A 27,253-nucleotide genomic window follows, 5' to 3' on the forward strand; every position below is an offset into this window, starting at 1 on the left:
GCAATTTGAATTTACAGCTGATGTCGACTGCAAGACACCGTTTGAATTTCAGTTCTAGCTACCAAGATAACGTTTTCTGTTTGTTTTTAATTTAGAGAGGAGGCTGCATCAGAATCTATTAGTTTCCTTTATCTTTTAATTATTTTCAGAGGCTTTTAATGTGTTGTGTGTGTATGCACACTTGCATGTGTGTATATATTCATGCATACAAGAAAATGCAAGAGAGGGAGTCAGAATATGCATAGATGTATGTAAAGAAGGGCTAGACATTAGTCATTTGCTTCCTTCTGGGAAACAGCTCCTGGCAAACAGAAGTTACATAACTAAGTTTCTTATAAAACCATATTCACTGTGGGGTTTTTTTAAATGTTTTTATTGGTTTTTTTAGAAGAAAGGAAGGGAAAGAGAGATAGACACATCGACGTGAGAAAGAAACATCAATCGGATGGCTCCAGCATGCCCCCTACTGGGGATCAAGCCAGCAACCCTGGCATGTGCCCTGACCAGGAATTGAACCGGGACCTTTCAGTCCATGGGATGATGCTCAATCCACTGAGCCACACTGGCTGGGCAAACATATTCTCTTTAATACTTGTGGTGATTAGTTCTACTCTCACTCTTACTGCTTCCATAGTCAGAAAATTCTATTCCCTTGTCAATGTTCCAATATCACTTTGAATTTATGTAATTTTACTTATTATAGTATGTGGGTTTTTTTTCTGTATTTGTGGGAAAGACCTAATGGGTTGTGAAGTGCATTTGGGCTGGTGGGAATGCATAAATCTGGCCAACATCCCCTGAAGTCTAGTCTTTCTGCTCTATTGTTTTTCAAGTAATGTTAACAACTAGGGTCAAAATGCTACTTATTTAGTCATTTCTTATCTTCAGATTTAAGTCCAATGTAGCAGCTTTTGAAGGTTTTCTTTTATTGGGTCTCTGAGCCATCTGTGGCTGGTGAGACTTGGAAGGGGCCCTGACTGAGGGTTTATCAAGTTTTCTGTTAACTTAGAATGTTACTTAACATGACCAAGAAACAAGGTTGATGCAAGAAAGGAAGATTGTTATAAAAAGACTTAGTAGGAATATTACCTATAAATAGATTTCTGTGTGTCTATGAATCATTTTTAGTGTCACACTTCACACAGTGTTTTCAACAGTCAGGTGTCACTTCTGCCTTCTATCTGCTATGTGACCTCATCTGAAAACATGGCCATGATAGTACCTACGTCATAATCCTTGGGAGGATTATACAATAATTTATATGATGTACCAAAAATGGTGGCTGTCAGCCCTGACAAGTTTTGCTCAGTGGTTAGAGCGTCGGCCTGAGGTCCCGAGAGACCCAGGTTCGGTTCCCGCTAAGGGCACGTGCCTCGGTTGCAGTTTGTCCCCAGCCCTGGTTGGTCTTGCAGGTGGCAGCTAGTCAATGTGTCCCTTCACATCGATGTTTCTCTCTCTCTCTGTTCCTCTTTCTCTCTCCCACTCTACCTGAACAAAAAATGGAAAAATGTCCTCGGGTGAGGATAAAAAAAAAATGGTGGCTTTCAGATAGTAAATATTCCATTGATGTTAGCTACTGGGACTCTACTATTATGCAACTATGACATGTTGTGCAAATCAGAGAGAATGCACACATCTTAAAATTATGGATTTATCACTCAGATCTGAGTAAGATTCACTATAATATGTTATCGATAGTCCTTACTCTTGGGAACTCATTATTTCTCACTTCAGACTGTGAGCCTGAGGAAATTCATGTGTTTCAAGTATGATCAGAAAATAGCCAATAGTCTAAGTAAATTTCAAATGTGTCTTTGAGGCCAGTAAGCTCATTTATCAAATTGTCTGTTCCTAATATAATATAGCTGCTATCTACAAAAGTGATTACTGTTCACAGAATATTGTTTTAAGTTTCCTAGTCAGACAAGTTTTGTGATATAAGCAGGGACCGCGGGCAGTTCCAACTCCTACCACATCGCGTCCGTATTACTGTGTCGTCTTTATATCTATGAAATACACGTGGTTTAGTCAGGGTCCCAACCAGAAACAGATGGCGCACTCAAAAATGAGGAATGTGGAGAGTTGAGTAAAGGGATGATTTACAAAGGGTTGACCCGGTGAAGGAAGCCGAAAGGGGGAGCACGGTGACCCCGAGGGACGAGGGGCAGCAGTGGTGGTGAGGGGGGCTTTTCCACTCCCAGGATGGGGTGACCAGGGACGACTAGAGGCAGAGGGCTCAGCGTCTCCCTCGCCGGGCCTTCCCTGAGGGATGTAGCTGTTTGCTCACCGTGGAGTGGCCAGCTACAGTAAAGAAACGTCTTCCATTTCAACTTTTGACAAGAATCGCAGTTTATAGAACTTGATTGCTAGGCAGTAAACAAACAAACAAACATTGACTTGATGAGGGAGATTCATTCGGGGCTGTGAAAGAAATCTGTAGATTTGGGATTTTGTAATCCTTAGTTTATATTTTATCTTGTAACTGAATTGCTCAGTATATACTAGTATATGTATAACGTAAGATATACGAAGTTCATCTGAAAATATACTAATGTGTTCATCTCCTCCCACCGCCTCTCTGTAGATGTCATGTCCTTCTCCGTCTTATAATGTCTTTCTCATTTTCTGGCCCTTTGTTCATAACAAAATGTCTGATCTTGTGAGACGGTTCTGAAACTCCTCTCTGTTATTTGCAGAAGGCTTTATCTGCAGCAGTGGAGATTGGTAGAATGGTATGTCCTTGCTAACAGAGCACAATCAGCAGCCATTGAAAATGATGCTGTTAATTATTTATTTTATGGAAGAGGAACAGATGTCCAAAACAACTGGAAGAAAATCAGATTGCCAAATAGCACACTTATGTAGGTTGATCGATAAGCAGATGTGATTTTAAATGTATCTCTAGGTATATACATATGTGTATTGTGTTATGTGTGTGTGTTCACAGAGATGTCTGGGAGAGTTACACAGATATCAACAGTGGTTATCTCTGAGTGAGGGATTCAGAGTTATTTTACTTCATACTTTTTGTATTATTAAAAATAATATTTTATGACACTATTGACTGCATTGACATGGTTGCATGTATCTAATCACGGCATATTTGCATGTGAGATTTTGGGAAGACGAAGCATGGAAGTCTTGTCCTGACCACACATCGTCATTACTAGGATTCACGGTAACATTCAAGGATGTGCTCATTCAGTCTCCTAACACTCTGTTGAGGCAAGTGCATTGCAAGCTATTTCTTATCCTCTGTTTGCAGATAGAGAACGTTGAAGAGTGAGTGGTATTGATTGGCTTGATTGAAGTCACATGGTGGCTCTGTTAGCGGATCTTTCAAGAACATCCCAGTCTCTAGAGTCTGGATCCAGTCAATAGCCTCTTGTCTCAAAAGCTAAACACATGATAGATGAGCTTGTTATATGGCAAGAGGCTCAGGGAGCTGAAGTCCATGGAGACTTGTTCTACATCATGTCCCACTCCCTCTGTGGGCTGCAGAGCGTCCCCCACCGGCCGAAGGACTCACCACATCACCCAGCTCTGTGTCTGTCTGGATTGCTGCATTGTTGGGACCCTCTGCTTAGCCACCCTCTGCTTCTTGTATTTTATCTTCACCTGAAAATTTTCCATTTTGTTGTTGTTGTTGTTGTTGTTCAGATAGAGTGTGTGTGTGGGGAGAGAGAAAGAGAGAGAAACATCGATGTGAAAGGGACACATCGAGTGGTTGGCACCCGCACGACCCAACCAGGGTCGGGGACAAACTGCAACTGACGTATGTGCCCTTAGTGGAAACCGAACCCTGGTCTCTCTGGACCGCAGGCTGACGCTCTAACCACTGAGCCAAACGGGCCAGGGCCACCCTCTGCTTCTTTGTTTCTTGTTTGGGCAGTTAATTCAATGTATTTTTTTAAAATTATCTTTATTGTTGAAAGTATTACAGATGTCCCCGTTTTTTCCCTCATTGACCCCCGCCACCCCACTCCCCCCAGGCCTTGGCTGCACTATTGTTGTTCGCCAATCCACCTGCAGGAGTCTGAACTGACAGATTTATTTCACTGTGTACAACTAGATCTAACTGAAAACACTATGAAAATTAGACTTTGCACTTAAGCCCTTTTGTTGTTTTCAGAAAGAATACAACTCCACCTGAACAGACATAGGTGGGTTAAAACTGAGCACTCCAAAAATCAGTAGCTCAGAATGCTGAACTCCCCGGGGCAGAGAAGACAGAAAGCATTTCTGTGTGATGGGAAGGAAAACACTTGTTATGTGGCAAGAGGCATGGGAAGCTGTCTGTTGTTTTAAAAAATAACTTTAAATATGACAGTGTATGAATTTGGCAGAATGATCTAAATAGAAAAGAAAAAATATATGGTAGCATTATGAGAGGAATAATGCTGAAACAAAGTAGACAGTTTTAAATTGCTTTTCTTTTAAAGATATATAGCACGTTGTAAAATTGGTTATGAATTGGTGGTCATATATCTTTATTTGTTAATTTATAGAGTTTATGTTATAACATTTAGTTTTACTCTCTGAATTCATGAAGAATACATCTTTCTTATACATATCCTTACATCATTCCTTACTAGTTCACTCTCTCTCTCTCTCTCTTTATCTATATATAGTTAATTAAAATAAAAAAGTTATTTTAGAGTTTATGTGATCAAGTAAATTAGCTGTGTTTTAAATCACCACAAACCATTACTATGTACAATCACTTATAAAGTCGCAAACTACTAAATCTTTATACTCATTAAAATAATTGTGTCTACTAGTAAATATTTGTTAGTAAAAATATTTCATATTTAAAATAGATTAAAATATTACTAAGATATCACACCATAATTGGTATGACAAGGTCAAGTATTAATATTTGAGGAATGTTCTCAAGTCAAAGAACCTGTGCTCTACTTTTTCATGCAACTGTTCTGTACTCTGACCATGCATAAAAAAAGAAACCTCTATAAAATCATTACCTTTATTTTAGTTTATCTTAGCTAAATCCTAATAATTTTTTAAGTATTTTAAATCTCATCAAATTCAGAAGAGAAGAGTGACACCTAGCTAATGAATTGGTCTTCGTTTCACTTCTGAAGAGAAGACAGACCATGGAAGTTCACAAGATAAAGGGAACGATTACTAAAAAAGAAAATTATGAAATGTAAACACAGACAAGATCAGTGGCCTCTGAACTCTTTTAATGGTCAATCTTTCAATAAAATATGCACATACTTGTATTTGTTAATAAGTTATATGCAAAAGCTATTATAATGTACTCTGTACATTATAAAATATATTATCAAAATAGTTATTAACATAAATAGAAATTTTAACATCTTTCATAGGATTCCTAAATAGATGATTTTGTGGAACATCTGAGTGTGTGCCTCTCCTCCCTCCCAAATACATATACACTTTGGAGATCATTATTGAACTCTACTCTTTCCTAGACCCATTAAAGCAATTAATTTTTGTTTTGTTTTGTTTTTAGAGAAAGAAGGGGAAGAGAGAGAGAGAGAGATCTATTTGCTGTTACACTTATTTATGCATTCATTGGTTGACCAGGGATCAAACCTGCAACCTTGGCGTATCAGGATGATACTCTAACCAACTCGGCTACCCCACCTGGACCCTGTTAAAGCAATTCTGAATTGTATAATTGGAAGACTCAGATGTCTTTACTAATTTACAAGTATATCAGTTATCTATCACCAAAATACTGCTGTGTAACAACTTACCCCCAAAGTTGTTTAAAACAATAAGCATTTATCATTATTCCCATGTCTATAGGTCAACTGTATGGTTCCTCTGTCCTCAGCTGGGCTCACTCTGTCTGTGGTTAGTTCCGGGGTGGGGAGGTGGTTTTACTGATCTTGGCTGAGTTTTCTCATGTGGCTAGATGTGGACTAGCCTAGGATTGTCTCCCTTCCACATGCTTGTCCATTACGTTCCTTCAGAAGGTTAGACTGTTCTCACCATGATCTCAGCGAAGCAGGAATGGAAGCATAAATGACCAAATGCTTTTGCAAGCTTCTGCTTCCATCAATTATGCTTCTATTTCATTGGTCAAAGCAAAGCAAGTCACTTGAAGGAGCATCAGCATCACATTGGAAGGGGAACACATAATTAAAGAATAAAAGACATTGCCCTGGCTGGTTTTGCTCAGTGGTTAGAGCGTTGGCCTACAGACCAGAGAGTCCCGGCTTTGGTTTCCGCTAAGCCTTAGTGGCTAAGGGCACATACCTTGGTTGCAGTTTGTCCTTGGCTCCAGTTGGGGTCATGTGGGTGGCAATCACGTGGTGTGTCTCTCTCACATCGATGTTTCTCTCTCACATCGATGTTTCTCTCTGTCTTTCTCCCTCTTTCCCTCCCGCTCTATCTGAAGATAAATGCAAAAATGTCCTCAGGTGAGGATAAAAAAAAAAAAGACTGGATATGAGAGGCCAGTAATTGGGGTCATTAATACAATCAATCTACATCATCAAGAAAGTCTCTTTTTCATTAAATATATGCAAATGGCTAATTTCCAGATAGCTGTAAAAGTAGCCAGTGCCAATTATACCCCAGTGTTCTGATTATTTGAGCATTTAGGGTAGTTCTTTAGCCACTGAGGCTTTAGATGTTTCATCTGTAATTTGACACATTTGAAGTTAAATTTTAGAATTGCATTTCCTACGGGTTTGCATCCCTGGCCTGGGTAGTCTGGGCTCGAAGGAAAGGTGTAATTGTTCCTGTCACAATCCTGCATTAACTTCTCCCCCATGTGGATATTGCTGTCTAATTCCATGCAGGACACTGTGCAGTGGAAAAATAAGCCTCCTTTCATGACGTTGGTCTAAAATTAAAGAAGAAATATAGTAATATTTGTAATTTGAGTTAGAAATGGATAATTTCACAATGAAGACAGACACAACAGCCTGGGTTCTGTAGTGTGTATTGAACACATGTATATTATTTAAAGAACACACACCCCAAAGTGGGAAAAAAGAGCACCTCTCTTCAAAAGTGAAAAACAAGTTAATTCTGAGTGATAAACCTGTGTTTTTTTTTTTTTTTTTTTTACATTTTTTTTCCCCTCACCAGAGGACCTTTTTGCATTCATCTTCAGATAGAGTGGGAGGGAGAGAGGGAGGGAGGGAGAGAGAAAGAAACATCGAAGTGAGAGAGACACACCGCTTGGTTGCCACCCAAACGACCCCAACCAGGGCCAGAGACAAACTGCAACCGAGGTACATGCCCTTAGTGCAAACCGAACCCGGGCTTCTCTGGTCGGCGGGCTGACGCTCTAATGCTGAGCCAAACTGGCCAGGGCCTTGTATGTGTTTTTTAGGTAACTTGTACATGTCCCAGATTCCGGGTTATTGTCCTAGAAAAATATTTACTCATTTAAAGCATTATACAATAGAATAATGATTAATACTAATAATATCTATTTTAAATCACATTTTATAATTTTCCATATGTTCTTCACAGGTATTATTTCAAAGAAAGAGCTGAATAAGTGCGTAGTCATCCTTGTAGCAACTGCTACCTTCTTGAGAGCACCCGTGTGTCATTTCAGGGCTTTCATTCAGTGGCCACGACTCTGTGAGGCAATTGTGTTTATTACACCAGTTTACACATTAAAAAGAGAGGGAAGTAGGAAACATATTAACTTGCCCCAGGTCACAATGGGTCGTAGAGTCAGAACTTGAATCCAGGTCTCCCTGACACCAAACCCTATGCTCTGTATGTTTAATCATTGCACTGCGCTGCACTTAATATCCCATGGGCTTATAACATTATAGAAACCGTTTAAGAGGTGAATGATCTGAATCGTGCTTACATAGGAAGTCAAAATGATCAGTGGTATTGGTCAGGAGACAAAATCCCCTGGCTGGCCAGCATAAATATCCAGCATCCCCCTAGGGTTCTCAGAGGCCTTTGACAGCCAGAGCTCAAAAACATTGGTTGGTCCGTAGTGTACCCCACCCTGGCTGTGTTTTCACCGAGCCTCCTTCTCATTGTTATTTGCTCTCACAGAGACTCAAGAAGTAGTCTGGCCCTGTGGGAGTTTGATTTCTTATTATGGTTGATTAAATTAGCATCTAGTTAAATAAAAATTAACAAAGAAAACATTTCATGGGGCTCTCATTACTGTAGACCAGTGGTTCTCAACCCGTGGGTCGCAACCCCTTTGGGGGTTGAACAACCCTTTCACAGGGGTCGCCTAAGACATAACAGTAGCAAAATTACAGTTATGAAGTAGCAATGAAAATAATTTTATGGTTGGGGGTCACCACAACATGAGGAAGTGTATTAAAGGGTCGGGGCATTAGGAAGGTTGAGAACCGCTGCTGTAGACTGAGTTTTTCAAAACTATACCTGTCACCCTCACAGTGAGTGCATTTGGTGAATACCCTCAGATCTCAGTTTTGTTCTGCAATGTAGTTGTCAACCATCCTCTTGGCCATTCTTACTTCATCAGTAAAGCAATCTCAGGTGTTCAGCTTTGGAACTGTCAGTCAAATTAAGTGATTGTCCTTTATTTAAGGAGCTATTTCTGTATTTTTGGAACTATAGGCAGAATATACTCTAGAAGAAATCTCAGAGAATAAATTTTTAAATTTTGGCAGATAAATGAGCTACTCCCAAGATGCTTCTAAATTAAGTTTACTTTCTAAGCCTCAGTTATGCTAATGTATTGTGCTGGAACAATTGTTTATTTAATGGGTTTCTACCATTATTTATTTTTGATAAGGCAGAACTGGATTTAAAAAGTAGAGGAAAGCCCTGGCTGGTCTGGCTCAGTGGCAGAGCATCAGCCTGGGGACCAAAGAGTCGCGCGTTCAATTCCAGTCAAGGGCATGTACCTCGGTTGCGTTCGATCCCCGGCCCTGGTCGGGGTCCTGCGGGAGGCAACCAATCGATATGTCCCTCTGATGTCGGTGTTCCTCTTTCTCTTTCTCTCTCTCCCATTCTATCTGAAGATAAAAATGGATAAAAGTATCCTTGGGTGGAGATTTAAAAATAAAAATACATAAAAAGTAGAGGAAAAATTGGCTAGTATCTATGCTTGTGGGTTTAACCACAGAAGATGAGGATAAATGGAGAGCAGTACATCTGAGAGTTTGCTCTCCTTTCTCGGAGAGACAAACTCTACCCTTTTTTACCCTCGGGAGCCTCTGTCCAAAGAAAAATCATTTCCTCATATTATCTTAGACCAAATATAAGGAAAAGGTGAAGTCCCTTAACTTCCTTTAACAAGCAGTTTTTAATAAGATAATCATTTCCTTCTTAGTAAAATATACTCTTCTTGATCCTTCGTAGGAAAATTAGAACATACAAAGGGAGAATATCAGAAGTATCTACGTAACCCTTTAACTTTTTATGTGGCCTTTCCCAGGATTTTCCTATACATTTAAATGGTTTCATACCACATAATTTGTCATCAGCTTTTTCCTGCTAAGGCATATATCATGAATATTTCCTGGGTCATTAAATATTATTCAATAACATTAATTTTAATGGCTGCCTAGTAAGTGGATAGATATTCAATATCATGCATTTCACTGGTTCTCTCTGTCACACTCAGATTGTTTCTTAATTTTCACTTTTTTTTAAATATTCACCTGAGGATATTTTTCCATGTATCATCAGATAGAGTGGGAGGGAGGGAGAGAGAGAAATATCGATGTGAGAGAGACACATCCACTGCTTGCCTCCTGCAGGACCCGACCAGGGCCCAGGATAAACTGCAACCGACGTACGTGCCCTTGACCGGAATTGAACCTGTGACTCATTGGTCTGAGGGCTGCCACTCTAACCACTGAGCAAACCAGCCAGGGCTTAATTTTCCCTCTTATTATAACACTACAACAATCATTTATGTAACAAGGTCTTTCAACATCCAAAATTATTTTCTCGGTATATATTAATGGAAATGATGGGACAAGGTGTATGTAAAATTAGAAGTCTCTAGTGAATTTTGTCAAATTGTCCTCTCTCAAGGTCTTACCCCAACCAGCAGTTTTATGAGATTCTAATTTCCTTGAGCTCTATCATTAATTAGTATAGTTTAATTTTTTCTCCATTTGATGAATTGTCAAATATCATGTCTTATTTTTATTCATATTTCTTTTATTACTAGTGAGCATGTGTATTTTTTTTCTTATGAATTTTAGCATTTACATTTCTTCCTTTTGAACATACAGATATTTCTTAAAACCATCTCCAAGATTGAGTTATTTGTTTAGCCTAAATTGAACTGATATTTCCTTCCTCACTGATCAAAAAAATAATCTGAAGACTAAAGGGAAAACCCCTGACAACTGAGTACTGGAATTCACACAAATTTGTAGATATTTGGCATATTTAATTTTTAATATTACTTTTTACTTATATAAAATCTTATGAAGAATATTATTATTCCTGTGTCCAAATGTATTTTGTGAAATTTAAGACTGAACTTTCTGAATGACAACAATGAAAATAATGAACAAATAAAAAGAACTAAAAGGATCAGTAAGTCTTCATCCTTGCCGGTCCTGTTTCTTTCATCCTCTAGGCTGCGAAGAGGGACATACCTTCTACAGTCCTGTGGTTATGTGGACCAGTTTCTCTCTTTGAAATGTTTTGTTTTCTGGAGTTAATCCTTTATGTTGAGACCTGTGAGTCTCACTCTTGAAAAAATCGGCCAGATGGCACTGGCTGGTGTGGCTGAGTGGTTAGAGTGTTGGCCATCGCACCAAAGGGTCATGGGTTTAATTTCCAGTCAAGGACACATTGCGCCTGGGGTACAGGTTCCATCCCCATCCCAGTTGGGGCATGTGCAGAAGGCCATCAGTTGATGTGTCTCTCTCACATTGATGTCTCTCTCTCCCCCCTCCCTACCTTCCATTTTCTTAAAAAATAAATAAATAAATAAATAAAAATTCAATGGAAAAAATATCCTCAGGTGAGGATTAACAACAACAACAAAAGAGCTGAGGGTGGGGTTGGGGTGGGGGAAGCTGAACAAAGACTAGTGAGGAAAGGAAAGCAGATATTGCGCCTGGATTGTAGGCGTCCAACATCACTGCACCCACCTGAGGAAGTGGATTTGACAGAGGTCTGTTTATTTACTCGTCCATTAAATATGTGCTGGGTACTGCGCATGGGTATTATTTTAGAAATTCAGAGTAGGTCTCTCTGTTTAAAAAATATATAAATTTAATCATCTTGAAGAGGGAGTACATGTAAGGAACAGAATGGAGATGGAACAGAGTGAGCAAAGGGGAGAGAAGGGGGACCGGGGGCAGAGACGAGGGTAAGGGCTAGTCCACAAAAGGCTTGAAGGGCAGACTGTGGAGCCAGACGCCTGGCGCTGCCACTGGCTGTCGGTGTGGCCATCTCTGTGCCTCAGTTGCTTTACTTATTTTATGGGGTAACACCTCCGTCACCAGGATGTTGTGAGGATAAAATGTGGTGATACAGCTAAGGTACTTAGAACAGGGCCTGGCACTTTAAGGATTTAGTAGTTGTTTGCCAGTATAATTTTTTAAATTGCTATCCAGACTCTGAAGGCCTGTCCTTTCTGGCACATCCATCCTACTCTTCTTCTTTTGTGTGTCTTCTGATAGTCAGTCTTTTAGAATACTTGATGGAAAGAGCGTGCCTGAATTTAAAGTAATGTTACATCTTGGAAAATATTCATATTCATAATTGAAGCAGGGTTAAAAGTGATGGAGAAGAGTTTCAGTGTGGTCTTAGACTTCTGGAGTGTCTCAGCACATGGATGAACGTGCATATTCTCCGTACAGGTCACTGAATGATTCTCCACTTATTTCAGTTTAAAAGACTGGAGTGATCAAGAGGGAAGCCCCCGGGACAGCTCGTATGGGTCTGATTTTGATTTTTACTGCTTATTCAGTTGTGTGACCTTGGGCGAGTTTTTAAAACTCTTGTGCCTCAGTCTCTTTATCTGTATTTTTAATTTATTTTTAATCCTTACCTGAGGATATTTTTTCATTGAATTTTTTTTTTTTTTTAGACATTTTTGCACTTATCTTCAGATAGAGCAGGGGGAGGGGGGGGAGAGAAACATCAATGAGAGAAACACATCGAATGGTTGTCTCCCGCACACCTGACCATCGCTGGGGATCGAACCTGGAACCGAGATACACGCCCTTGACCGGGAATCAAACCTAAAACTCTTTGGTACATGGGCCAACGCTCTAACCACTGAGCCAAACTGGCCAGGGCAGTCTCTTTTATCTATAAAGTTAAGATGATAACAGTACTCACCTCAGAGTAAATGCATGAGAATTAAGTAAAAGGATATGAACATGACTTGCAATGCTGCCTGGCTTGTAGTAAAAAGTAAATATTAGATGATATTATAATCACTGTTTTAATGTGATTTATAAGTAAATTGAAATTCGAATCATGACATCGGAAATGTGTCAGAAATATTTTTGAAATTTTCATCATTTCTTCCTCTTTCGCTGTAGCAAAATTAAAATCGCACGAAAGTGCCTCGGCAGGTAGTCCTTCCCATTGACTGAGTCTGCGGTGCGCCTCCGCGTTTTAGGCGGTTCGGGACCCCCCCACCCCCTCTGGAGCCCGGAGGCCGCAGGACGCAGCCTCCCCGGTGGCTTCCAACAGCCAGGCTCGCAGCCGTGGCCCTGCGGGCTCCCATTCAGCGCTCCTTCTGCGTTAATTTTTAAGACAACGAAAGAGACGTGTAGATTCAGAAACGGCAGAGAACCACCCCTGCAAGGATCGCTGCACATTGGATTCTGCTGTTTTAATTGGCAGCTGCTGTCATTGTGACACTGTTGTGGCTGTTTTTCCTTCTTCCTGAAATATTAGCACAGGAATCTTAATTTCCTTAATTCTGCCATTATGGGCAAGGAGAGGACGTGAAATTGGGAGCTCTGTGAGGAATGTGTTCTGACAGACGTTTAGTCCTCCGAAAATGTGTGGATGAGCTCGTGATGAACCGATGTGTGATATCTCAGTGTGGAATAACCAGATACCTGGGGGCATATGGGCTTAGTTGCGGGACAAGGACGGAGATGTTTCTTCCCTTAGCCGAGTAATGAAAATATTAGTGTCTGTTGCATTCACAGGATATTTGGCTGCAAATAACAATTTTCCAGTGCTGTTGAAATAGAAATTCCTGTAATAATATAAATGATGGATAATTGCACAGTCTAATACCAAGGAACCAAATTTGTTATCCCATTTAATTTTACCTAATTTAAACTTTAAAGCCACCTGTGGCCAGTGGCTACCATATTGAACAGCACAGCTCTAAATGATGGCCTAAACAAGTTCTGTGTCTTTTATTCTCTCACATGAGATGAAATCTGGAACTAGGGAGCACAGGGATACAGTGTGTGCTTTAAGAGGTTATTCAAGAAGGGAGCCCCTGCAGTGTTCTTTCTCAGGAGCCCTAACATTTGACTTTCATCCTCAAGGTCACAAGAGGGCTGTATTCGGAGGCATCTGGTCTGAATTCAACACAGGAAGAAGGACATTGGGTAAAAGGTTGGGATTTCACTTTAGGAGGTTTGCTGATCTCTCATTGGCCAGGACTTGTCACGTGGCCATCCCTGCCTGCAGGAGAGCCTGGGAGTTTATGTATTTCTCTGACCAGTTCTATTGCAGAGCAAGCCAAAGGAGGACAAAGTGGGCATGGAAACGGGGTGCACTGGTCTATAGTTTTTCCATAGCAGAAAGTCAGTTATACTATGGAGTTCCACAGTCATGGGCCGGAGTTGTGGATTTCCTTTTCAAAGACCTAGGTGACAAACTAGATGTCACTAGACGTGGAACTTCAAGGCTATTTAGCTCTATAGAATATGCAACTAGAACTCCAATGTGTTGCAACAATGATGACTAGAGAGTGTTGCATTTAAGGAACGCCAGCGGGCTAATGTAAGTGGTCTTTGAAGTATTAAAAACAACTAAGCATGTGACTTAAGAAATAAAGATACTAGAGTTTGAAATTCAACACCAACACGTTAACATATGTAGGTATCTCATGGCCATAGGACGTGTAAGAAGCACAGACTAGTGCAACCTGTGACCATGGGGCACCCTGGAATACCCTTACCCCAACATTCCCCCTCTCAACCAGGAGCAGATATTTAAAACCTCCTTTTTCAGAATAGAGCCCTGAGGCTTGTTGCACTTAAGGTGCTTGTCCAGGGCTCTGTAACCTCCACTTGACAGTCAGGATTTTGATCCCAGTTGAAGCAGGAGGAAGCCAGGGCTCTGCGGTCACTCAGCCCTGAGCTCCCAGTCTGGTTCCTTCACTTACTAACGTGATATTTCTAAGATCCATATCTGCTCATATTTGTTACTCAGCTGGAAGTCCATTAAGAGTGGCCACCCTATTAAATAAAATTGGCCCGCAGTACCGTACCCCCCAGTATCAGAGGGGAGGGTACCTGCCCAAGAAACTGAGCTTCACAAGAGGTAAGAACTTCTTCTAATTATCTTTTGATCCCAGCAGAGCCTATGGCACACAGTAAAGACAATAAATAATTACTTTATCAAACAGTGATCAATAAATCTCCCATTTGTGGAGGACAATTAGCTTATATATTTTTTTCTCTATCAAAGACGGTTTTTTCAGGATGTTTTGGGTTTCTTAGTTTTGCTAAGAAAATATAAGTGTGAAATTAAGGTACATTTTGTGAATGTCTTCCAGTATTTTATTCAGTATATTTAAAAATTTTGCATGTTTAGTGTAAGTATTTTTCAGTGGTTTCTGTAATAATTTCTCTCTTTGAATTGGTGGTTAGAGAGTTTGATGTTCACTTAAAATGGAAACTAAGAATAGAAGGATTTCTATAGCCTGTTCTCTGCATGTAGATACTTTTATTCTGTCATTTACATAACAGGTTGGTGTCGTTTATTCTTTTTAAGCATTTTTCCTAAAGTCGAGTCCCTTTTAAAATGAATGCATTTTTCCTGAAGTCGAATCCCTTGTAAAATGAATGCATTCTTCAAACATCCAAAGGCCTGTTGCAAAAAGTTGAAAGAAACTATAGGTATTCTATAAACCAACAGACAAGTTAGTTTGCTTGGTCTCCAAAAGGAACCAATGGGATGAAATTAGCTAGCATTTAAAAATATACAGCACAGATGGGAATAGAAGCTAACTTGATCCCATCCTTTCTTCAAATGTAGATCATGCTCTTTACCTATCTGACTGCATTTCAGTGCTAAGTAAAGGAACGTTTAGTGCCGTGTTCAAAAGTCCCTGGTCTTAACTGCGTCAGGAGGAAAATTTTATAGATTTTATAATGCTAAGAATAAAGACTTCACTTACCTAACTCTCTCCTCTTCTAAATGCTGGCTGGGTGAAAAATAATACTCTGAAATATAGTTTATCTTCCTACCATGGTGTTCCGAATTCTGGAAAAACTAAGAGTTTTCTTATGACTCTCCACCTCCTCCAGTACCAACGGACTCCGAGAATTTCCGGGACCCTCATCTCAGGAGGAAATGGTTTTGAAGTCTCCTCATTGGTTCCCTGTGAGTCCAGAGGCACAGATTCATTTCAGAGGTCCTTAGGTTAGGTACTATATTTCTACGTAGAATATAATTCTTCTGGGAAAATATGATAAACAGAATATTACAGAAATAATAAAGCAAACATCCAGACCCAGAATTAATGAATGTTAAGATTATACCATGTTCACATTAGAGTTTTTTGCTCTTAAAGAAGTAAAATAGCATGTATGCATAACCAATGGACATAGACAACAATGCTAGGAGGTGGGGGGCAGGTTGGGGAGGAGGGGGCCAAGGAGGGGGAGGAGAAACATCTGTAACAAAAATAAATTCATAAAAATTTTTTAAAAAGAAGTAAAATATTAGAATGTTGAATCTACCTGTAATTTCCTATTCTATTTTCTCCTGTTCCAGAGGCAACCTTATCTATATTTGACATGTATATTCTTATGATTTTAATACGTATAGTTTTATGTACAAACAATATGTCTCATTGGCTCTGCCTTGAAAATAAGGTATATCATCATCCCAGTCCCTTTCACCGGCTCCGCCTACTTCCTAGGCCTACTCGTCTGATACTGTGTCGGGACTGCTGCACCATCTCCTAGCTGTGCTTGGCTTTCTCTCTCAGTAATACCCCGACACTCGCCGTGATTTCCCCACCCAGCAGCCAGACTGGTCCTTAGAGCATCTAACTCTCCTCCTCCTAGCCCATCAGTGGTCTCCATCACCCCTGGAACAATATCCCGAGTTCTCGGCATGTTCACAGAGGCCCTGTGTGACCCAACCTTCAGTTCCCCACTTTCCTCTTGCTCCCTGCCCTGCAGGCACACTGGCCTCCCAGCTGTTTCGGGAGCACATTTCCATCGCTGGGCCTTGGGTTCGCGTGCCCCTCCCCTTGGGTTACCCTTCCCCAGGCCTGCCCCTGCCTCACAGGGCTTCAGAAATCACTGCCTACCTTTGGCTTTTGTTCAAAAGTTACCTCATGGCGGGCTGGGGAGACCAATCCATCTATAGTTGCTCCTCCTTCACAATCCTTTCAGGCTTTATTTTTCTTCCACACAAGGTGCCACCACCTGACAGAATTTGCATAGGTATACCTGTATGCATGCATTTATGTTTGCTGTCTGTTTCTTCACTAGATTATAAGCTTTTATTAGGTCAGAGGCCTTCTTTGATTGCATTCTTTCTGTGCTTAGAATAATGGCTGGCATGAAGTAGGTACCTCAGAAATATGTGTTGAATGAAGAAATACAGAAATTTAGTGTTCTGTGTTTTCTAAGACTACATATTAATTACGTCATACAGTATGTATCTTGTGGCATCTCGCTTCTCTCCATCAACATTGTTTTCAAAATGTGTCCATGTTTATGTATATATGTATATATATAAACATAAGTACAAAATATATAATATATAAATATCTATCTCTATATATTATATATATTTTTTAATTGTGGTATATTATTTTATACATTTTACTTTTCCATCCCCTTATTTCTAGATTGTAGTTACTTTTAGTTTTCACTTTTCTAAGCAGTGCTTAGAGAAACATTCTTTTAAATATACTTTCCTTGATTTTCCTTGTAGATATATAACAGAATAAATATTTCTCTGTTTTAACCTATCAGTTAAATTCATCTACCAAAATAATTGGACTGAAATTATTATTATGTTTTTGCCTAGAAGATTAGTCTATTATTTACCAAATGTTCCTATGTAAATCTAAAACCCTAAACCCAAAATAACCAACATAAAAACTTTTTTTAAAGAACAAGTTTAATACTGTATTTCTCTTAAGTGCCTGCGTGCTGTGCATGTCCTGCTGTCACTTCGCAAGAGGTGATGTCACCTGCATGCGTGTTTCCGCAGGCGGTGGAGCAGTATGATCGTCTGAACCACTGCGGTCCCAGTGGTTTAAGCAACACTATTCTCCCACCAAGTCACAGAAGAGCTTTTCAGAATTTTGCATTTTGCTTGCTGAAGCATAAGAAAAGCCAATTTTGTTACAAAATTGAGGACTGAAGAAGTGATAAGAAAAAACACTGAAAAAAATCAGTAAGAGCTGTAATACTGAGGCATCACGTAGACAATCTCCAAAAAGATTGGAGCCTTCAGTGTGCTTTGAAAAGATGATGACATCATGTATTTTGACTGCGAAGTTATGAATGCCACTAAAACAGAAAAAATATAAGTTAAGGGAAGTTTGATAACTTAGAATTTTTGTCAGGACATTACAATTTCAAGTGACAAAAAACCTAGGTGTTAATTATTTGCAGAAATTCTCAGTGAAGAACGGGCTTCTGTCACGCCTGAGCCCAGAGAATATCGTCCCCCTGTCCATCTCCGGGCTGCCTTCTCACAGCCTCCCCGCTGAGGTGGCTGAGTGTCCAATAGCTGCCTGCACACATCCTCTCTGCTCCCCGGCCCTTCGTGACCAGCCGTGCCGCCCTCCCTGCAGATCTACACGTTTCTGGAACTGAACATCATTTTCCTTGTCTGCCTGGCCTGAACCACATGCTCCCCCTGGGCAGGGAAGGGGTCAGCACAACTCAAACCCATGGAGAGAAGTGGTACATTGTACCTTCCAAAGAAACAGGGATGACTGTCAGGGAAGCAAAACAAAACAAAGTATTATCTGTCCATTATATATACCTCTGATCAATAGCAGTAAGTGGCATAGTTAGGGTTTGAATTCAGATTTTTATGCTCCAAACACTTCTTAATCTTTACACTGCTCTTCATCTCCAGATAATGGCCATTTAAAATCCATCGTGAGATCATTTCTCAATCTCTTGAACTTCTGTGAAAAAATATGCCATTTTGTTAAGGAAATGATGTGTAAAAGCATCAGCATCCTCGTGATATATCCCTTAACAAAATAATGAGCATATCAATATACAGGGGAATATTATTTCTAAAAGCTACAAATCTTATAAAGTTTAGCTTAAAAATGTAATGCTTTAGTATCTAATTTCATAACATATTTTTGCATTGAATAAAATGTCTCTCTTTACATCTTCAAAATAAAGGCTAGTTAGCATAGAATGGAGTTTCTCCTCATTTTTAATGTGAAGGCTGCACTACCATTTTCTGTTTTTCCCACCAGTTCATATAGTCTTTATCAGTATTTCAAAATGTTTTATTTCAATATATTTGACCTCTGATTTTGGGGAGAGCTCTATTCCCTTGGAAGAAAATAAACAGAAGGAAATAATGTAACTCAGTGGAAAGAGTACAGGATAAGGAATCAGAAAGCCAAGTTAATGGTCCCAACTTGACAACATTGTGTGAATGGGGGATGGCAGCTGATATTCTCACTTTCTGAGATGACCTCCTATGACTCTCATGGAATCTCTTTAATGCCTATATTTTCATATTGAGAGCAGTAGAACTTGTCAGATTAGCCAATAAAGCAACATTCACTCTCTCAGACAAAATGAATTGAGAGTCTGTGCCAAGGTACTGTGGTAGATGGGTTAAGGCTGCAAGGTGGCTCCTCAAGGGAGCCTGTTGTCATCCTCTAAAATGCATTGTCATCCTCTAATGTGTGCGAATACTGTGCTGGAAGCTGGGGCTGTAAAGATGCAGAAAAAAAGCTCTAAAAGGCTTGTAGTTGAGCTGAGAGATGTGGGCAAACAGAGAAGCACGTAAATATACAAGGCAGTTACACCACATGAATAGGACAAACAAATGCTTCAGGCATTCAGCTTCTAGTGAGCACTTCAGACCCTGTTCCACATACCTTGTAATATGGGTGAATCTAACTGCCTGTGTGAATATCAGCACAGAGGTAAACATAAGAGGTCAAGGTTGGTGCACAAGGACTAGACGTTGACCGGTGATATCTAGATCCAGAGTGCACTACATAAGGAAAGAGAAAGATTGAGAAGCTCTCCGCAAACCAGAGAAATGATCCTACATAACACATCATGCCATTGTCCAGTATAGTTCCTACCAGCATGTGCTGTAAATAAAAAAATACGCCCTGCATTTCCCAGACTCAGTATGAAGAAGAGTGATACATTGGGTGAAATAAAACATTATTAAAGTAATTTTTTAAATGTGGCTTCTAGGAAATTTACAATTACATATACGGTTTACATTATGTGACTATTGGACAGCACTATTCTACTTGACCAGATTAGGAGCTGGGAGTGCTTTATAAACCCTTTATACATAGAGTTCTCAATTTTTTTTTTTTTATTTATTTTTTTACCAGTTCTCAATTTCTATTTGTGAGGAAGCTATACCTTTATTTTTCTAAAACCTGGTCAATAATTTTAAGTTGTGTTGGGGGAGCCTTGGGTGAGAGAACTACTACTTAACTGAACATCTACTCTTTTCTGGGCTGCCACAAGAAGTGGGGTTTCTTATCCTCAGTTCAAAGGAGGCTCATTGGGGTTAAGTAACTTATCCTTGGTCAACAGAGAGCAAATAGCAGAATTTGGCCTCGAGACCAGCCAACCCTGTGCCAAGTGCTCATGTGTATACTGTGCTGTGTGCCCAGAGAACTCCTGCAGAACTGGTACTACCTAATGACGAGATTGTCAGGAAGTCACCAGCAGAGTTGCAGACCCGCACACAGAAAAGAAGGCAGTCCAGGGATGGAGAGCCAGGTCTTCGGAGTCACCAACTTGGTGGCTGGTAGCTACTTTGTAGAGGGGCAAATTATTTAAATACTCTGAGATTCAGTTTTATCAGCTGTAAAATGGGGATGGCAGTAATGCTGTTCTTACACATCTGTTCTAAGAGTTAAATCAAATGCTATTTAGAACCCAGCCCACAGTTAGGATTCAAGAAATGATAGCAATGTGCTCAAGGTACAGGGCCAGAGATAATAAGCATGTTGGTAGAGGGCCCTGTACTCACCTGATAGGTCTGGAATTCGATGAGCACTGCTTTGGTCTCCTTAATTTACCAGCCACGTGATGTTGTGCCAGTAATTTAACTTCTCTGTGCCTCAGTCTTCATCTCTATTCAATTTGGGTTTTAATAAGGGTCCCATCTCCATTGTTGTTGGGATGATTAAATGAGATATTGCATGAAAGGTGCGTAGAATCCCCACCTAGAGCAAAATAATGGAAAATTGTAGTTGAGTTGTTGCTTTTGCTGTTCTCATTAATATTCAGAAGACATTTACTTTTAAAAATTGTATTTATATCTTTGTTTTAAATTAGTGTAACTTTTTAATTATTTTTGTTTTATTTAATTTGCTTTTTTTGAATTGCTTTTAAATTTAGGGGTTATAAACAACAGTGCTTTCTGAATTCATTTCTTCTAGTCTCTTCTCATGTAGCAAAGGCTACGCAGGAGCTGGTCTTTAATAGTCACTAGACACCTCACCTGAAATGTCTTCTAGTTTGCTACCCAAACATTTGTGGATTTTATCTTGCAAACCCCACTGGGAGAGAGAACAAACCCCCCATCTTCTTTTAGGATGCTGGGAAAATTAATCCTAAGGATCATATTTCTATTTTTAATATCAACATCCACATCCCAGATTTTGAAAATGTATTAAAAGTTAAATATTTTTAAGGCATTTTTAACTTTTTGAGGGTATTACTTTGACAGTAACTAACTGAGGCTTCTCTCGTTATGCTTCGCATTAAATTACTAAATCTACCTTATCTAAGTATTTTTCTTTAATACTTTGGAAGAATGGTGTGGTAGTATGCAGGGTTCTACTGAAAATAATGTCATAAGGTGAGGGGAATGTGGTAAAGTGGTTAACAAGCCAGTCTTTGGAGTCTTGAAGAAGAGAGTTCAAGTCCCATGTCTGCTATTTACTATTTGACCTTGAGCAAGCTTCTTCAACCTTGCTGATTTTCCATTCTTTCTTTCGTTAGGTGGAAATATGAATAGTACCTATCTCAGAGGCCACTGTGAGACTATCACTTAGCATATAGTAAAAACACAGTGAATTATAGTGAGAAGGGTGTTGATGCTAATACTTTTCTGTTCTTTGATGGATAAAAGTCTGATAAGGGCACTATCTCTAAATCGCTTCTGTGAATTTGTTTGTTGGTTGGTATGCTACAAAGAAATGTTACCACAGTGCTACCTAGCATTTGTCCACACATCTTATTGTCTGGTTTAGATGATATGCCACAACAAAAATACACGTATAGAGGCACATTTCCCACCCATAACTGAAGAGCGATTGCACCTAATACCCACCTGTGTTATACTCACCGTACAGCATTTTCATAGGGAACGGCAGCTTGCTGTGTGGAGTTTGGTGTCTCCGTTTTCTTTGGTTGCTCTTCTGCATGCCAGCCCCTCCTCCAACAGCCTGGGCTCAGGTGGAGGTGTGGGCGGAGCTTGCCAGACTTCAAGTACCAGGCTGTCGGGTAACAGAACGCTCATCAGATCTGACCGGCTCAGCTCCCACAGGGCTATAAGGTTGCCTCTGGCCTGCACAGAAATGACGAAGGACAAAAACAGCCCAGGGTAGGTGGATCTACCTGCTTCATCTGTTGTTACTTCCTCTGTTATTATGAGAAAACGTTTCCTAGTTACATTATCAAATAGATCTCTGGTTTCTGTCAAGTGGGGAATCAAGTCTTTGTGTTTATGGGCCCAAACAGATGGATCCCTGTTGCCATTTGTGTCCTGGTGAAAGGGGACCCTGCCGGGGGCACTGGTATTAAAGAAAGGGAAAACCTCCGACACGCTTGGCTTGCTGTATCCATTACATTGGACTCCTTTTAAAACCATACTGTTTTCTAATTTTTTAACTTTTTTTTTTTTTTTTCTAATTTCACCTCAGCACCACCTGTCATTTACTAACACCTCTTATTGTATGACTTAAATTATTTTAATGGTATGGGCAGATAGTCATACTTTTAATTCTCCATGAAAAGTCTCTGTTGTAACCCAGGAGAGTCATCCTCACTCAGACACCAAATAATTTTGAATATTAGGAGCTTTATTACCTGCACAGGGACTGCAGCCAACCTACACAGAGGAGAACTGCAGACCCGAGCTCAGGGGAGGGTTGCATATATAGGGCAGGGGTTACTCAAGAGTTTAGCAGAGCAAGCAAGCTACATGTACAGAAGCAGATATCAGCAGTTAGTAGCTGTACAAGTTGTTTATTTTATGTTTCTTAACATTTACTAGACCCTAGCCTTGAATGTCTCATTGCCCCGTCTGGCATCTCCTGATTAGTTAAGCTCATGGTCAATACCCTCGTGGTCATGGCTGATGCATACCTTCCTCTTCAAGAATTTTTGCAAAAACAACTCGGGTTCAAGGAACCCAGGAGAGGTTCCTTCTTCTAGCGGATGGAAAATTACTGGATTATAACAGTCTCTTAAGCACTTATATATTTTAATATGTTGTATTTAGATCAATACATTGTTTAAAATCACTTTAAAATAATTACTTTAAAAAACAAGTCATGAAAATTTTTGTCCATTTTTTTTTTTAGGATAATAGCTTTTCAAGAACTTTTTATTTTAAAGTAACAATGGTGTGGTTTTAGCAACATAGAACATTTCTTGGTGGTGTTGGCGTTGCTTTTGCGTTGTTCATGGCCACTGGTGCATGCCCGTGTGATTCTTCAGAGCATCAGATAGACCACAGGTGCAGAAACTCATTTTCCACACCAGAAGTACAGCAACTTTCTTTACCCACTAAATCGTTCTCTCTTTTCTTTAAATGATAAGATTGCATTTTCTTCTGCTTTATTTCAGTAAGATGTAGACAACAGAATTGATAGTGTTTCACATCACTTAAGTGTCAAAATTATCTTACATTACTATATTCTTTTAATTAATTAAAGCTTTATTTCCTTTCTGATGCTGAGTTCACAGGTGGGAGGGTGGGAGTGAATGTAATTTTCGAAGCTTGCGTATTTAACCAGATTACTTAATTAGCATTCCACTGCCTGACTTGACATTTATAGTTGAACATCAGTTTTCTTCTTGGAAGCCAGAATGCCACAATTATCTGGAAACTAAATTGGAATATATCGCTTTTTCCTGAATTATAGAGATATCTTGGGGGTTGAAATTGCCTAATTAAGAATTAACCTGCTTCAACATGTGTTACCCCCTTTGACTCTTTATTAAATAATGAGAAAAATTTTCAGTGCTTGCCTTCATCAATATATAAGTTACAAAAACCATCCAAAGTTCTGAACCAAAAGCAGATATCTGCATAGAATATGCTTTGGTCACAAAACCAATAGCTTTATCCAGAAACCTTAGCACATTAGTTCTTCAGAAAAAGCCCCAGATAGACAACCACTTACAACTGGAAGATGCTTATTATTTAGTATTGGCCACTATTCCGAATGTAGATGCATTAACACAATTACCACAACCACTCCTGCAATTGGTATCGGTATTATTCCTATTGTACCAATTCCGATACTGAGGTATAAAAAAAGGTAAGGAAATCTATTTTCCAGCATCACACAGGCGGTAAGTAAGTGATGGCAGTGGAGTCCATAGTAGCTGGGCGCTTAATTTTAAAATATTAAAACAAATCCAAGATTAAGTTTTTAAATTTCACTTATACTTTTTCATTAGATATTTAAATTACGCAACCTGTGCAGAATGATATAAATAAAACAGTGAAAAATGTACGAAGGAAAATGTATGCCTTATCTCCTTTCGAAATCCTCCCTGACAGTGGAGACCATGCTTTCACATTTTTCTTCCTGCTTAAACCACAAACACATGTGTGCTCTCTCACATGCATACATGGCCTTAAACAAGAATAAAAATATACTATAAAGATTACTCTGAAATTTGGTATTTCACCAATTTTCATGTCACACAGTCCAGTGATGCTTTCTCTAAGCCAGCAGAGTTATAGCTCAGCGTTGCATTGGTGCATAATATTTCATGAGATGAATGAATCCTAATTTATCATGTTGTGATAGAGGTTCAGATAACTGAGTGATCAATTGCCTAAGTGTTTGAAATAGACACCTGACAGAAAGAATGAATGAGCCAACTGCTTTCACCAAAGCGAAGGTCTGATTACAAAGCCAGTCCTCATAGTTTCTTGGCGTTTTACTCCACCAAAATTATGCCGGGCCACATCCCAAGTGCACATTTCTGAAAATACTCCCCATCACCTCAGAGGCCATAATTGACCCCATATGTTTGTCTCTATGTAGTCCCTTAAGTTAATCTCTTTGAAGCAAACTAGAATGACTTAGGAAATGTTAAAATGGAAATGTCCATATAACATTGCATTTTTGTTGTATGTGAGGGGAAAAACACTAAATCAGTGCAATTCTAAACTTTGGAGTGGAAAGGAAAAACAAAAGCAATTGAAACAATAAACAAGGACAGGCAGTCTGGGGTCTTCAGCCTAGGATGGGCTCTGCAAGGGGGTGTTTTCCGTGGCCAAAGCAGCCGCAGTCCACTGACCGGCACAGCTGTTCAGTCCCACATGTCCTGTGGGCCACGCCAGTATTTCACGTGGAATAACATCTTGAGCAGAGGAGAGGTTTTCTTTCAATGCTTTTATGTTTCCATTGTATACAGCCCTGAAAGATTTTTTTTCTTTTTTAAAAACATTTTTTAAAATGTTAAAAACAACGCAAATCTGTGGTTAGTACTTGCCCTTTGTGCCTCCGAAAAGTAACTCCTTGTTTTTTATTTTCAAGAACAAGCAGCTCATCAAGTTGTTTTCTTGACTTTTCCTGCCTCTAGAATTGGCAGTATTCTGTAAAGCAGCAAAGAGTGATATTCAGTACTATGCCCATCAAGAATAGAGAATGGGAAAAAAACAAAAAAGAGTAATATTTCTTTGTGCGCAGGTGGAACCCATCAAACTAGAGATGCGGAGCCCAACTCTGTTTACAGCTTAAATGTCTAAAATAAATGTTATATTGTATTTGTTTGCTCAGGGTTTAATTGGGGGGGAGAGGGGAGGCAGTCATCTGGACATTCTGTCCTGAACCCTCTGGGATCTCAGGCTACATCTGAGTGCATGACATTGGAAATCCTACAAGTATATATACTGGCTTGAATATATATTTATGCAGATGAATTTTACTCACTTAGAAACAAAAACTTGTCCAGAAAATACAACAGAGTAGTTGTTCTTTAAACATACACTGCTCAGAGTAAAGGATTTGTTCTTAGAATTTTGACATTTTGAGAAATTTCGTGTACATATCTGATCACTTACTTCAAAACCAGCTCAGTTTCAAAGCCATTCCTATAATGATTGTTTCTAATTTAGAATAATAGGAATTTTTTTAATCCTCACCCGAGGATATTTACCTTCAGATAGAGTGGGAGGGAGGGAGAAAGAGGGAGAGAGAAACATCAACGTGAGAAACATTGACTGGTTGCCTCTCGCACAACCCTGACTGGCGGTGGACCTAATCGCAACTGAGTTACGTGTCCTTGACTGGAATCGAACCTGCGACTCTTTGGTCCCCAGGATGACACTCTAACCGCTGAGCCAAACCAGCCAGGGCAATAGCAATTTTTTTCAAATGTTGGATTTGATGATGCTGATGCATGCTGGTTGGAACATTAATGAGTTAAAAATAGCACAAGAAGACAAAGCTTTATATAGTTTACATTTTCATTGTTTTCTAAAAATACTTGCATCTCTTCAGACCATCAATAAAAACAATTAAGTATTGTAAATATATTTGTAATTTAGTTCAGTAAAGATTTCTTTAGCTTTTATTTTTGTAAGGCATTTGACTTTTTATTATAAGACGATTAAAAAATGAATATAACCTGATTTTTGCTCTCCCGAGGTGTACAGGTTGGTGGTTGAGACAGAGTTCCACTTATAAATAATATATATGGTATGACGTCAGCAGGCTGCTACATGCTTAGACAGGACAGTGAACACACACAAGGACACGAGACGATTTGGGGAGAGGGAGCGTGCTGCCTGCAGTGCCCACTGTGCTCAGGTCAGGGGCCCAGAGACCTGCAAATATCTCGGAACATTTAATGTGTAAAACAACAGACCCTGGTCTAACTCCTGACTCCATCTACCTTTGATTTCTTTCTAGTCAGGTCACGTGTGAATAAAGAATTAGGAAAAAGAAGGGGTTTATTCTCTTCAATGGTAACTTAAAAACTATCTAAGATCAATACCAAACCCCACACAGAAACGGAGCATATTAGCTCAATTTTTTATTCTTTGCCTTTTCTTAAATTGATGAGATCCATGGAAATCTGAACTCAAAGATGGCAGTATTTTTTAATCTATCCTGTAAACATGACAGCAAAACAAAACATTGATGTTAAATTAACCATTTGTTGTATGTCTTCTTTGTTTAAATGTACAATACTGAGGAATATAAAAGAGAAACTTGTAATAAATGGAAATTTCCCCATATTGTGTTATCTGTACAAAAGCAAATCTTAGACCACTCAGTATCTACAGACACCTTTTCCTTGTTATGTCAAAGTGCCTCATAGAATAATTGTGATAACAAGGCCTCTTGATCTTGGACTCATAAAGAAGTAAAATTTCACATTGGTCACCAGTTTACTGCTCCTGATATTTCACTTTTTGAGAAGCATTTTAAATTAATTGCATACTTCAATGGGACCATAATAGAAATCTTTTCTCTTGCTTTTCATTGTTTATTTTGAAACTTGATGAAACTCTTTAGTGTTGTTTCTATTTGTAATCCAATTTAGAGTGAAAAAAATGTGAAGGCCTATTTAAATAAACTGAAATATAGTCAGTTCTTTGGTGGGTCTGGAGTACGTTAGGATTAAATTGAAACCCTTCACTGTGATGTGAGTCCCTG

General features: G+C 39.3%; 1 protein-coding gene and 1 long non-coding RNA gene across 3 annotated transcripts in view; one reads left to right on the plus strand and one right to left on the minus strand.

The window, feature by feature from the left end:
- Positions 1-27,253, plus strand: part of OXR1 (oxidation resistance 1) — a 371,701-nt gene that overhangs the window by 46,322 nt on the left and 298,126 nt on the right. The gene's annotated exons all lie outside the window — the stretch shown is intronic.
- On the minus strand, positions 17,292-21,907 carry LOC118631410. Its single transcript, XR_004959834.1, has 4 exons — positions 21,676-21,907; positions 20,368-20,563; positions 18,151-18,298; positions 17,292-17,669 (listed from the first exon to the last, which is right to left on the minus strand). It is a non-coding gene; the product is annotated as an uncharacterized LOC118631410 (long non-coding RNA).

This window comes from Molossus molossus, unplaced genomic scaffold (assembly GCF_014108415.1).
Source record: "Molossus molossus isolate mMolMol1 unplaced genomic scaffold, mMolMol1.p scaffold_m16_p_16, whole genome shotgun sequence".
In the NCBI taxonomy this organism is placed as follows: Eukaryota; Metazoa; Chordata; class Mammalia; order Chiroptera; family Molossidae; genus Molossus; species Molossus molossus.